Raw genomic sequence first — 12,649 nt, 5'->3', positions numbered from 1 at the left:
CGGAGGCGGAATAAAATAGTAATAAATGTATTAATGTTAAAACTAATTAGGTATACATATCCTGTAAACTGACTCTTTAGACACCATTTCGATAAAAGAATTGTCCAAATGATCTATGAAACATGTAGCTAATTAACTTTCTATCTAGGTGGGACCCAAAATAATATTTTCGCATTCGTAGGAGAAATTGTAGTGATTGAAATTGCCCCAAAAATCTCGCTACAACGGCGAACACCTTTGTCTCAATGATTGCCACCCAAACTCGCTTATTATATGTGTGACACTCTATCCTCTCTTTCGGGATAGTGCAAAATGAGCTGCCCTTCTTTAAACTTTATCGGTGTCCTCCGTCAGTCCTATTTGGTAAGGATCTCACACCTTGCAGCAATCAGTAGAGGATGGGTAAGCATAGTGTAGGCAGTCTCTTTAGCAGATTGTTGCATCGTTCAACTGTTCTGCCAATGCAACACAATCTTTGGTTCGGCTCCTCCATAATATTTTCTGTGTGATGGTCCCAGTTTATGTTGTCCGTAATTATAATTGCCAGGTTGTAGGGCGGCGGGTAAATAATCAAATGGTCAATATTTTTCGTTATAATAGGCAGGTAAACTGTCTACTGGTGCTTTGCACATACCTTCGCTGTTTATAAGAGCCTGAAAACTATTTTTGTGGTCAGGCAGAAAACGATGGAGAACATACTGATCACAATTTCCAGTCTGCCAGTCCACATTACTCTTTGTTCTCAATGAAAGAAGATGTTCCTACTTGCCATTTGCTCAGCACGATCATGAACTGTGACTCTAAATAAGAGTTTTGAGTTCTAACTGATTGATTATCCTTTAAAAGTTCACATGCACAAAACATTATAGTATCCTAATAATAATAATATCCCTTTCGGAAACAGCAGTATTCACAGTTCAGAGTCGACCTTTATGGGAAGTTCTAAGTAAAATGGTTTATCGTCCTGACTTGTACTCACCGACTGTTAATTGCTCACCTTAAAAGTGGAACATAATCTCACCACTTGCCACGCAGCTTTGTCAACATTACGGGCTGCACATTTCCATGAAATCTCAGCGATCCATGATGGCGTACAGTCCTCTCGAGTTTAGTTCCTACTTCTACCGAAAACGCCTTTAAGTCTATTCAGTTCTGACGTCATCCGAGGCACAGCGCACGCACACGTTTGACTGAGGCGGGCAGCTTGATATCTCCGTGCGAAGTGTCTCTTCTCACTACCTTTCTAGCTGTATTTATATAGGGGCGTAGCAGACCACCAAACGGCACATCTGTTATCAGCCACCTTCATCACATGCAGCAGCATCTAAATAGCTCCTTTATCGGACACATACTAATTAATATCTCTGTCTTTTAACCGGCCGCCGCACGACCGCTACGGTCGCAGGTTCGAATCCTGCCTCGGGCGTGGATGTGTGTGATGTCCTTAGGTTAGTTAGGTTTAAGTAGTTCTAAGTTCTAGGGGACTTATGACCACAGCAGTTGAGTCCCATAGTGCTCAGAGCCATTTGAACCTTTTTTTTTTTAACCGGCCGGAGTGGCCGAGCGCTTCTAGGCGCTTCAGACTGGAACCGCGGACCGCTATGGTCGCAGGTTCGAATCCTGCCTCGGGCATGGATGTGTGTGATGTCCTTAGGTTAGTTAGGTTTAAGTAGTTCTAAGTTCTAGGGCACTGATGACCTCAGATGGTAAGTCCCATAGTGCTCAGAGCCATTTGAATCATTTTTTCTGTCTTTTAACATTTTACAATCTTCTTAGTTTTATATTAATAGAGTTAAGATTGCTTTAGTTACTGAAAACGTTTTGGCCCGACTGCATTTAAACTTCGCCAGATGGAATTTTTAGAATAGAATCGACAGCAGAACATGACCTCTGAACCTCCTCTTTAAGATTTCTTGTAACCGTAGCTATTTACGATGAAGTCTTGAAACGTGTACAGCTGTAATTAGAACATTCTGTGTGAAATACAAATGATGCTTAATGTATTATGAATAAGGAAGAATTCATTACAAATTTGGTTTTTAGTAAATAACTTGAAAACTATCAGAGGTACCTTATTGGTGTCACATTACATATAACTGAGTTTACATTCGAATGTTCATCTTTCTGAATCTAATGTTTAGCGCCTTCAACTTCTCATAAAAATGCCGGTTTTGAGCAAAATATTGCTCCTGTCAGGTTGAGACTTGTAATATTTGATTGTGACATACATTTGCATATTCTGACCAATTTTTAGTTCTCTAGATTTATAATTTATGGCCACTAATTTTTTGCTTAAGTTCGATATTTTACGTAGCATATTCAGTCTATCATTCTGGGACCCTACAATGTTAACATTAATATACTAAAACTACCCTGACAGAGGTTGGAGAAGCTATTTTAATTCCTAATTTCACTTTTAGATTATGGTGCAATAGTTTGTTTGTTAAGAACAGGCGCGTTATGATGACGTGACGCTGATAATGGTGAGCTGGGGTAAGACCCGACACACCGGCTCGCCTCTCTGCCTCTAACAATAACGCAGCGTTAATTCGCTTCCAGCTATTTAGTTAGATCCTCAACCTTTAAATTTGCATGATTCATCGAGTATCCGAAATTTAAAGGATTTTTTTTAGTATTCACGTAGAGGACCAAACACTTTTAGTTGATTAGTGTCAACTGCCAGTTTTCCCACGATACAGATGTCTTGTCCCTCATAACTCGCTGGTAAGACGAACATCTGTAGCTGTCAGTAGGAGCGGTCATTTAGTGTCGCAACAGAAAATAGTTCCTCCCCAGCAGTGTGCTGTTTCATCGCTGGGACGGAGTTTTTAAACAGGACCTGGCAAGGTCGCTCAGCCTCACTTTCATCGGTGTCCTGGAGCAGTAACCACTTAGCGTCCACGTAGTGCCCGTCACAAAGGACCTCGTGGTAGGTGCTACATTGGTGAATGTCTAGTTCTAAGACATCCGGCACTTTGGGAGCACTGACAACCTTTGGAAATCGAGTATGGCATTCATTAATCGTAAGATTTAAATGATCTGCCGATCCGACAACAGCCCCTCATCGGCTGCATAACATGGCAAGATGTTACCGCCTAAAGGCTAGGTAACACGTCTTCGTGTTCCGCTGTTACTCCTCGTCTCAAGCCTATAGTGGCTTCTATGACATCTTTTGGTAACTTAATTTTCACTAGTGATTGATCACATGTGAAACATGACAGAAAACTGCTACACTCTTTCCACCATATTTCGTTGCTTAATTTTCGTTCCCGTTTCCTTGCAAATCTTAAATACTGACTATATAAAGAATTAAGGAGCCAAACTTATGCACCTCCGGGGTTGTTGTGACCGTCGTACGGCCCTTCCTTCCTACATCCCCTTGTTTTTTTTTTCAGTTACCAGTCTTCTGTCTGTTTTGATACGGCCCGCCGCGAATTCCCCACCTCTGCCAACCTTTTAATCTCAGACTAGCACTAGCAATCCACGTCCTCAGTTATTCGCTGAATATATTCCGATCTCTGTCTTCCTCTATAGCTTTACCCTCTACAGCTCCCTCTAGTACCACGGAAGTTATTCCATGATGTCTTCATAACTATCCTTTCTTCTTCTCAGTGTTTTCCTTACAATCCTTTCTTCGCCGATTCTTAGGAGAACCTCCTCATTCCTTACCTTATCAGTCCGTCTAATTTTCAATATTCGTCTGTGGCACCACATCTCAAATGCTTCTACTCTCTTCTGTTCCGGTTTCCCCACAGTCCTTGTTTCACTATCACACAGTGCTGTGCTCCAAACGTACATTCTCACAAAGTTCTTCCTCAAATTATGACATATGTTTTATACCAGTAGACCTCTCTTGGCCACGAATGCTCTTTTTGCCAGTGCTAGTCTGCTTTTGATGTCCTCCTTGCTCTCTCCGTCATCGGTTGTTTTGCTCCCTAGGTAGTAGAATTCCTTAACTTCATCTATTTCGTGACCATCAATCCTAATAATAAGTTTCTCATTGTTCTCATTTCTGCTGCATCTCATTACTTTCATCTTTCTTTGATTTACGCTCAATCAGTATTCTGTACTCATAATATTGTTCATTCCATTCAGCATATCAAGTAATTGTTCTCCCCTTTCACTCAAGATGGCATTAGGGAATCGTATCATTAATATCCTTTCACCATGAATTTTAATTCCACTCCTGAACCTTTCTTTTATTTCCATCAGTGCTTCTTCGAATTACAGACTGAACAGCAGGGGCGAAAGACTACATCCCTATCTTACACCCCTTTAAACCGAGCACTTCATTTTTGATCTCTCTCATTAATCCCTCATGGCTCTTGTACACATTATACGAGGGTCGTTAAGTAAGTAATGCCCTAAATTTTTTTTAAAAAAGCCATTAATATACAAATACAAATGTCCTTGTTGGTGCTTTAGGTTTGATGTTTGTTCTGTGCGCCGGTGAAATTTCGAACCGTTCTGGCAGATGGCAGAGCGTAGTACAACGTCAGAATGGCGTCTACATACGACTCACGTTACAAGCAGCGTGCTGTTATTGAATTCTCGCGTGCAGAAAAATAAACAGTGGTGAACATCCACAAACGTTTGTGTGCAGTGTATGGCGACGCTGCAGTTGATAGGAGTACAGTTGAGCGATGAGTAAATGCAGAAACAGGGCTCCATGATCAGCAGAGCTCGGGACGTCCTGTCACAGCCACTGCTCCCGACATGCTGAATCGTGATGGAGACTACGTAGAAAAATAGGACAGTGACAAGACATTTTGATGTATATTGTCACCAAATTCTGACTCTTAATAATAAATATGTTCTGAGAAAAAAAATGTGGGTCATTACTTATTGAACGACACTCGTATATCACCCGTCTCCACGTATAGTTTACCCCAATTTTTCTCGGAATTTCGAATGTCTTGCCCCGTTTTATTGTGGAACGCTTCTTTCGGGTCGACAAATCCTATGAAAGTTTCTTAATTTTTCATTAGTTTCTCTTCCACTATCAATGCAACCCAGAATTGCCTCTCTGGTCCTTTACCTTTCCTAAAGCAAAACTATATTATTCTTGTCAGCTTGAATGCATGAGCTGTTAAGGTGACTGCGCGATACTTTTCGCACTTGTCAGCTCTTGCAGTTTTTGGAATTGTATAGATGATATTATTCCGTAAGTCAGTTGGTATGTCACCAGACTCATACATTCTACACACCAACGATAATAGTCGTTTTGTAGCCACTTTCCCCAATAATTTTAGAAATGCTGATGGAATGTTATCTGTCCTTTCTGCCCTACTTCATCTTAAGTCTTCCAGAGCCCCTTTTGAATTCTGAGTCTTGTGCTTCATCTCGTACGTTTTCCTACCGAGTCCTGTTTCTTCTTTTAACACGCCGTCAGAGAAGTCTTCCCTCTCAGGGAGGCCTTCAGTGCACTCTTTCCACCCATTCCCTCTCTCCTCTGAACAGTAGGATTTCCATTGTAATCCCTTATTATTATCGTCCCTGCTTTTAATTTCAGCGAAGGCTGTTTTGACTTTTCTATACGTTGAGTAAGTCCTTCCGATAGTCATTCGTTTTTTGATTTCTTCAGATTTTCCATGCAGGCATCTCGCCTTAGCTGCCCCGCACTTCCTCCTTATTACATTCCTAATTCGCTTATATTTCTTATTCCTGAATCTCCGTGAATGATTTTGTACTTTATTCTTTCTCTGATAAACTTTTATTATCTGCATACAAGTTCAATCCTCGATTTGTACCTGTAAGTAGGATCGAGTCAGACACTTCTCAGGTCACGGAGGATGCGGTATCACTCTCTTTGGGTTACATATGTTAGAGGAATTGTCAGGGGGCGAGGGTGTACCACCGCAACTGCAGTAACAGCCGTTACTCGACCTTTACTCGCCACACGTTAGCAGTTACGAACAGACCGTCCGGTATTCCTGACAAGCGAAACTCCCGATCACACCCTCCCCCAGATTCAGTGGGGAGATGGCCCATTCGGTAGCCCGACAAAAGCAGAACACACATCGGGCATGAAAACAAGAAAAAGGGGCACATAATTGTGGAAAAAAGAAGCAAAATAGAAACAATGAACAGCCAAACATCAGCATGCGCAGCATCGAGCGACTTTGAATGACCATAGTGCCGCGGTCCTATGGCCACGGTGTTGATCTGCGAAGCTATAGATCTGGGTTAAAACTTCCCTCATTGCCCACTTTTTTTCACAAACTTGTCGTCCGTCCGGTCGTTGACGTGTCTGTTCGCTGAATTCAAACTTGTGTCTGTGTCGCGGTGTAACTTCCGTTGGCAACACCGACTTACTCTACACAAGTACCACATGTTATGCGTCTTGCGTCCAGTTTTGGAAATTTGACTCTTGAATTCCTTCGATGTAACGTAGTTCACACCCGTTTGCTTTGATCTATGTCAGACTTCTATGAGGTATGTCGCCTGTTCTCATTTCTCATCATATTTACTTGCGACGGTAATCTATTCTTACCACATGACTCACATTCTACAACCAGTGTATAGTGAGAGCCGCGCGGGATTAGCCGAGCGGTATAGTGCGCTGCAGTCATGGACTGTGCGGCTGGTCCCGGCGGAGGTTCGAGTCCTCCCTCGGGCATGGGTGTGTGTGTTTGTCCTTAGGATAATTTAGGTTAAGTAGTGTGTAAGCTTAGGGGCTGATGACCTTAGCAGTTAAGTCCCATAAGATTTCACACACATTTGAACATTTTTTTGTATAGTGCGACCATTGCCAAGACTACAAAAGAAGAACAGACACGTCAATGATGGACAGAGCGTTCACAGATTTGTGAAACAATATAGGGCACGAGGGAGATTTGAATACGGATGTCGCGCTTTGCACTCCAACACTGTGACCACACAACCACGACGCCGTGATTCTTGGAGGTCGCTCGATGTTGTACATCTTGAGAATGGACCGTACTCTGTTTCTATTTTGCTGTTTTTTCACACTTCAGTAATCTCCTTCTTGGTTTCATATGGGATTTGTGTTTAGTTTTTAACAGGCTATCCATTGAACCATCTTACCGCTAAATCTGAGGGGGGAGGGGGGGGGGGTAACGATGAGTCGCTATCACAAACATGCTTTCCTCTTACCATTCATTATCAGCTCCGTCTATCTAAGCGATCTGGTTATTCACGAAAAATAAACTAACGGGTGGCTTTTGCTGTGGATACGAGTAGCTGTCGTACTAATGACGGTAACTAATGTCACACAGTAATCCCGAACTCCACCGACAAAATTTCGGCGGTTGTTCAGTGATATTTTTTGAGCGTTTTCTGATAACGTGCCATATTGTCCTTTGGTTCCTTACAGAGTAATTTAATTTGATATCTTACCCGTACCCCACCGCCCCACCCAAGAACCATGGACCTTCCAGTTGGTGGGGAGGCTTGCGTGCCTAAGCGATACAGATAGCCGTAACGTAGGTGCAACCACAACGGAAGGGTATCTGTTGAGAGGCCAGACAAACGTGTGGTTCCTGAAGAGGGGCAGCAGCCTTTTCAGTAGTTGCAGGGGCAACAGTCTGGATGATTGACTGATCTGGCCTTGTAACACTAATCACAACGGCCTTGCTTTGCTGGTACTGCGAACGGCTGAAAGCAAGTAGAAACTACGGACGTAATTTCTCCCGAGGGCATGCAGCTTTACTGTATGATTAAATGATGATGGTGTCCTCTTGGGTAAAATATTCCGGAGGCCAAATAGTCCCCCATTTGGATCTCCGGTCGGGGACTACTCAAGAGGTGGTCGTTATCAGGAGAAAGAAAACTGGCGTTCTACGGATCGGAGCGTGGAATGTCAGATCCCTTAATCGGGCAGGTAGGTTAGAAAATTTAAAAAGGGAAATGGATAGGTTAAAGTTAGATATAGTGGGAATTAATGAAGTTCGGTGGCAGGAAGAACAAGACTTTTGGTCAGGTGAATTCAGGGTTATAAATACAAAATCAAATAGGGCTAATGCAGGAGTCGGTTTGATAATGAATAAAAAAACAGGAGTGCGGGTAAGCTACTACAAACAGCATAGTGAACGCATTATTGTGGCCAAGATGGACACGAAATCCACGCATACTACAGTAGTACAAGATTATATGGCAACTAGCTCTGCAGATGACGAAGAAATTGAAGAAATGTATGATGAAATAAAATAAATTATTCAGATAGTGAAGGGAGACGAAAATTTAATAGTCGTGGGTGACTGGAATTCGGTAGTAGGAAAAGGGAGAGAAGGAAACATAGTAGGTGAATATGGATTGGGGCTAAGAAATGAAAGAGGAAGCCGCCTGATAGAATTTTGCACAGAGCACAACTTAATCATAGCTAACACTTGGTCCAAGAATCATAAAAGAAGGTTGTATACATGGAAGAAGCCTGGAGATACTGACAGGTTTCATATAGATTACGTAATGGTAAGACAGAGATTTAGGAACCAGGTTTTAAATTGTAAGACATTTCCAGGGGCAGATGTGGACTCTGATCACAATCTATTGGCTATGAACTGTAGATTAAAACTGAAGAAACTGCAAAAAGGTGGGAATCTAAGGAGACGGGACCTGGATAAACTGAAAGAACCAGAGGTTGTACAGAGTTTCAGGGCGAGCATAAGAGAACAATTGACAGGAATGGGGGAAAGAAATACAGTAGAAGAAGAATGGGTAGCTTTCAGAGATGAACTAGTGAAGGCAGCAGAAGACCTAGTAGGTAAAAAGACGAGGGCTAGTAGAAATCCTTGGGTAACAGAAGAAATACTGAATTTAATTGATGAAAGAAGAAAATATAAAAATGCTGTAAATGAAGCAGGCAAAAAGGAATACAAACGTCTCAAAAATGATATCGACAGGAAGTGCAAAATGGCTAAGCAGGGATGGCTAGAGGACAAATGTAAGGATGTAGAGGCTTATCTCACTAGGGGGTAAGATAGATACTGCCCATAGGAAAATTAAAGAGACCTTTGGAGAAAGGAGAACCACTTGCATGAATATCAAGAGCTTTGATGCAAACCCAGTTCTAAGCAAAGAAGGCAAAGCAGAAAGGTGGAAGGACTATATGGGGGTCTATTCAGGGGCGATGCACTTGAGGACAATAGTATGGAAATGGAAGAGGATGTAGATGAAGATCAAATGGGAGATACGATACTGCGTGAAGAGTTTGACAGAGCACTGAAAGACCTGAGTAGAAACAAGGCCCCCGGAGTAGACAACATTTCATTAGAACTACTGACGGCCTTGTGAGAGCCAGTCCTGACAAAACTCTACCATCTGGTGAGCAAGATGTATGAGACAGGCGAAATACCCTCAAACTTCAAGAAGAATATAATAATTCCGATCCCAAAGAAAGCAGGTGCTGACAGATGTGAAAATCACCGAACAATCAATTAAATGAGTCACGGATGCAAAATACTAACGCGTATTCTCTACAGACGAATGGAAAAACTGATAGAAGCTGACCTCGGGAAAGATCAGTCTGGATTCCGTAGAAATATTGGAACACGTGAGGCAATACTGACCCTAAGACTTATCTTAGAAGCTAGATTAAGGAAAGGCAAACCTACGTTCCTAGCATTTGTAGACTTAGAGAAGGCTTTTGACAATGCTGAATGGAATACTCTCATTCAAATTCAGAAGGTGGCAGGGGTAAAATACAGGGAGCGAAAGGCTATTTACAATTCGTACAGAAATCAGATGGCAGTTGTAAGAGTCGAGGGGCACGAAAGGGAAGCAGTGGTTGGAAAGGAAGTGTGACAGGGTTGTAGCCTATCCCCGATGTTATTCAATCTGTATATTGAACAAGCAGTAAAGGAAACAAAAGAAAAATTCGGAGTAGGTATTAAAATCCATGGAGAAGAAATAAAAACTTTGAGGTTCGCCGATGACATTGTAATTCTGTCAGAGACAGCAAAGGACTTGGAAGAGCAGTTGAACGGAATGGACAGTGTCTTGAAAGGTGGGTATAAGATGAACATCAACAAAAGCAAAACGAGGATAATGGAATGTAGTCGAATTAAGTCGGGTGATGCTGAGTGAGTTAGATTAGTAAATGAGACACTTAAAGTAGTAAAGGAGTTTTGCTATTTGGGGAGCAAAATAACTGATGATGGTCGAAGTAGAGAGGATATCAAATGTAGACTGGCAATGGCAAGGAAAGTGTTTCTGAAGAAGTGAAATTTGTTAACATCGAGTACAGATTTAAGTGTCAGGAAATCGTTTCTGAAAGTATTTGTATGGAGCGTAGCCATGTATGGAAGTGAAACATGGACGATAACTAGTTTGGACAAAAAGAGAATAGAAGCTTTCGAAATGTGGTGCTACAGAAGAATGCTGAAGATTAGATGGGTAGATCATATAACTAATGGCGAGGTATGGAATAGGATTGGGGAGAAGTTTGTGGCACAACTTGACTAGAAGAAGGGATCGGTTGGTAGGACATGTTTTGAGGCATCAAGGGATCACCAATTTAGTATTGGAGGGCAGCGTGGAGGGTAAAAATCGCAGAGGTAGACCAAGAGATTCAGAAGGATGTAGGTTGCAGTAGGTACTGGGAGATGAAGAAGCTTGCACAGGATAGAGTAGCATGGAGAGCTGCATCAAACCAGTCGTAGGACTGAAGACCACAACAACAACAACCTGTATTTATGTTTGTGTTTGCCTTTCACTGAAAATATCTTCGCAACAGTCCACATATAATCGGTATATGCTGTATTTCTCGTTTGGAAAAAAATCTGTTCCATTTACTCACGTTAGTTACTGCCAACAACAGGAATGATAATTATGCTCTTTGCCCTCAAGCTTGTATTCTCTACTGCTCAGTTCTGTTTTAAGCTTGTTTTCTCGTCGGTATTACAAGGGGTCTCCAGACAGCAAGTTCCGATCTATCGTGAAATGGGAACCATAGCGAAAATCAGAAATGTTTTGTTTGCAACACTTAGGCACACCCTTAGACATCTGTCGTAGTGTTGCACCAACTTTGTAATACCCTCGTCGTAGAAGGCAGCCGCCTTTTCTGTACGGTGGTCTGCAGCTCGTTGTCTGCACGAGAATGTCGTCTTTATAGCTACTGGTTCATGTGAGCTGAGTTGTAAGTCAGAGGGAGTCAATTACGGGCTGTATGATGGTGCTCAAACACTTATCATCGGCAACGCTGCAGAAACGTCCTCACTGCCACTACAATGTACGGCCGAGAGTTGTCATAACGAAGGAAATCCATGAGGGGTATGTAATGTGGGTTGCATGACATCAGGCGAAATCTCTCGGCAGCCAACCATAGCCAATATTTTCTAGACATCTTCGCGTGCTCTCTGTGTGCTCAGAACTGCAAAGAGCGACGTGACGTGATCGACGGGCGTACTGGAGGCACTGACAAAGACATCTGTGCAAAGCTTCATCGAATTATCACTGCAGTTTCCATTTCGCGACCTTCTGCACGCCACTCGCAGTTGTACGTTGACAGTGATACAGTACTGAATAACTGGCTGCACCTCACGTACGACTTCACTGAACGTAATGCAACAACGTCACAAAGATGCTATGCAGAGCTGTTCCATTAGCGGCGACAGCAACATGACACTACTTTCGCATCTGTACATAGCCGTTTTTGCTTTGTGTCGCACGCTTCGGCGATGGCATATTACAGGCCATTACAAGGCTATGAATATATTGTCATGGACACCGTTGTAATACGGTGTACACGCCTAATGGAGCATAATTACATTACTACTCCGTAACGAGTTACTGAATATCACGACAAGTCCCGTGTATCAAAAAACCTAGAAAAAATATCCGTAAAATATCTGAAATTTTGTCCTTTGAGTTCGTTTACTCCCTTTAGAAACTTCTATTTATTCAGCACAGTATCTCGTGCGGAACTACATAACAGTTGAAACACAGTTGATAACATTCTGCCTAAAAGCGTCAATGTCCCAAATAGAATTACTTGACACTGAGGTGACAAAATCATGCGATTGCGATACGCAATACAGACGGCGGTATTTTCGCAAACATATGGTATGAAAGGGGAGTGGAGGTGTCATTTGTACTCAGGTGATCCATGTGAAAAGGTTTCTGGCGAGATTACGGCCCGCGATGGGAATTAACACACTTTGAACACGGCAAGAGCTGACAAGTGCGAGAATTATCGCACAATCAGCTTAACAGCTCATGCATCGAAGCTGCTTACAAGAATAATATACAGAAGAATGGAAAAGAAAATTGAGAATGCGCTAGGTGACGATCATTTTGGCTTTAGGAAAAGTAAAGGGACGAGAGAGGCAATTCTGACGTTACGGCTAATAGTGGAAGCAAGGCTAAAGAAAAATCAAGACACTTTCATAGGATTTGTCGACCTGGAAAAGGCGTTCGACAATATAAAATGGTGCAAGTTGTTCGAGATTCTGAAAAAAGTAGGGGTAAGCTACAGGGAGAGACGGATCATATACAATATGTACAACAACCAAGAGGGAATAATAAGAGTGGACGATCAAGAACGAAGTGCTCGTATTAAGAAGGGTGTAAGACAAGGCTGTAGCCTTTCGCCCCTACTCTTCAATCTGTACATCGAGGAAGCAATGATGGAAATAAAAGAAAGGTTCAGGAGTGGAATTAAAATACAAGGTGAAAGGATATCAATGATACG

The sequence above is a fragment of the Schistocerca serialis genome, chromosome 2, assembly GCF_023864345.2.
Source record: "Schistocerca serialis cubense isolate TAMUIC-IGC-003099 chromosome 2, iqSchSeri2.2, whole genome shotgun sequence".
Classification (NCBI taxonomy): Eukaryota; Metazoa; Arthropoda; class Insecta; order Orthoptera; family Acrididae; genus Schistocerca; species Schistocerca serialis.
The sequence above is the reverse complement of the archived record's forward strand: the minus strand, read 5'-3'. Positions refer to the sequence as shown.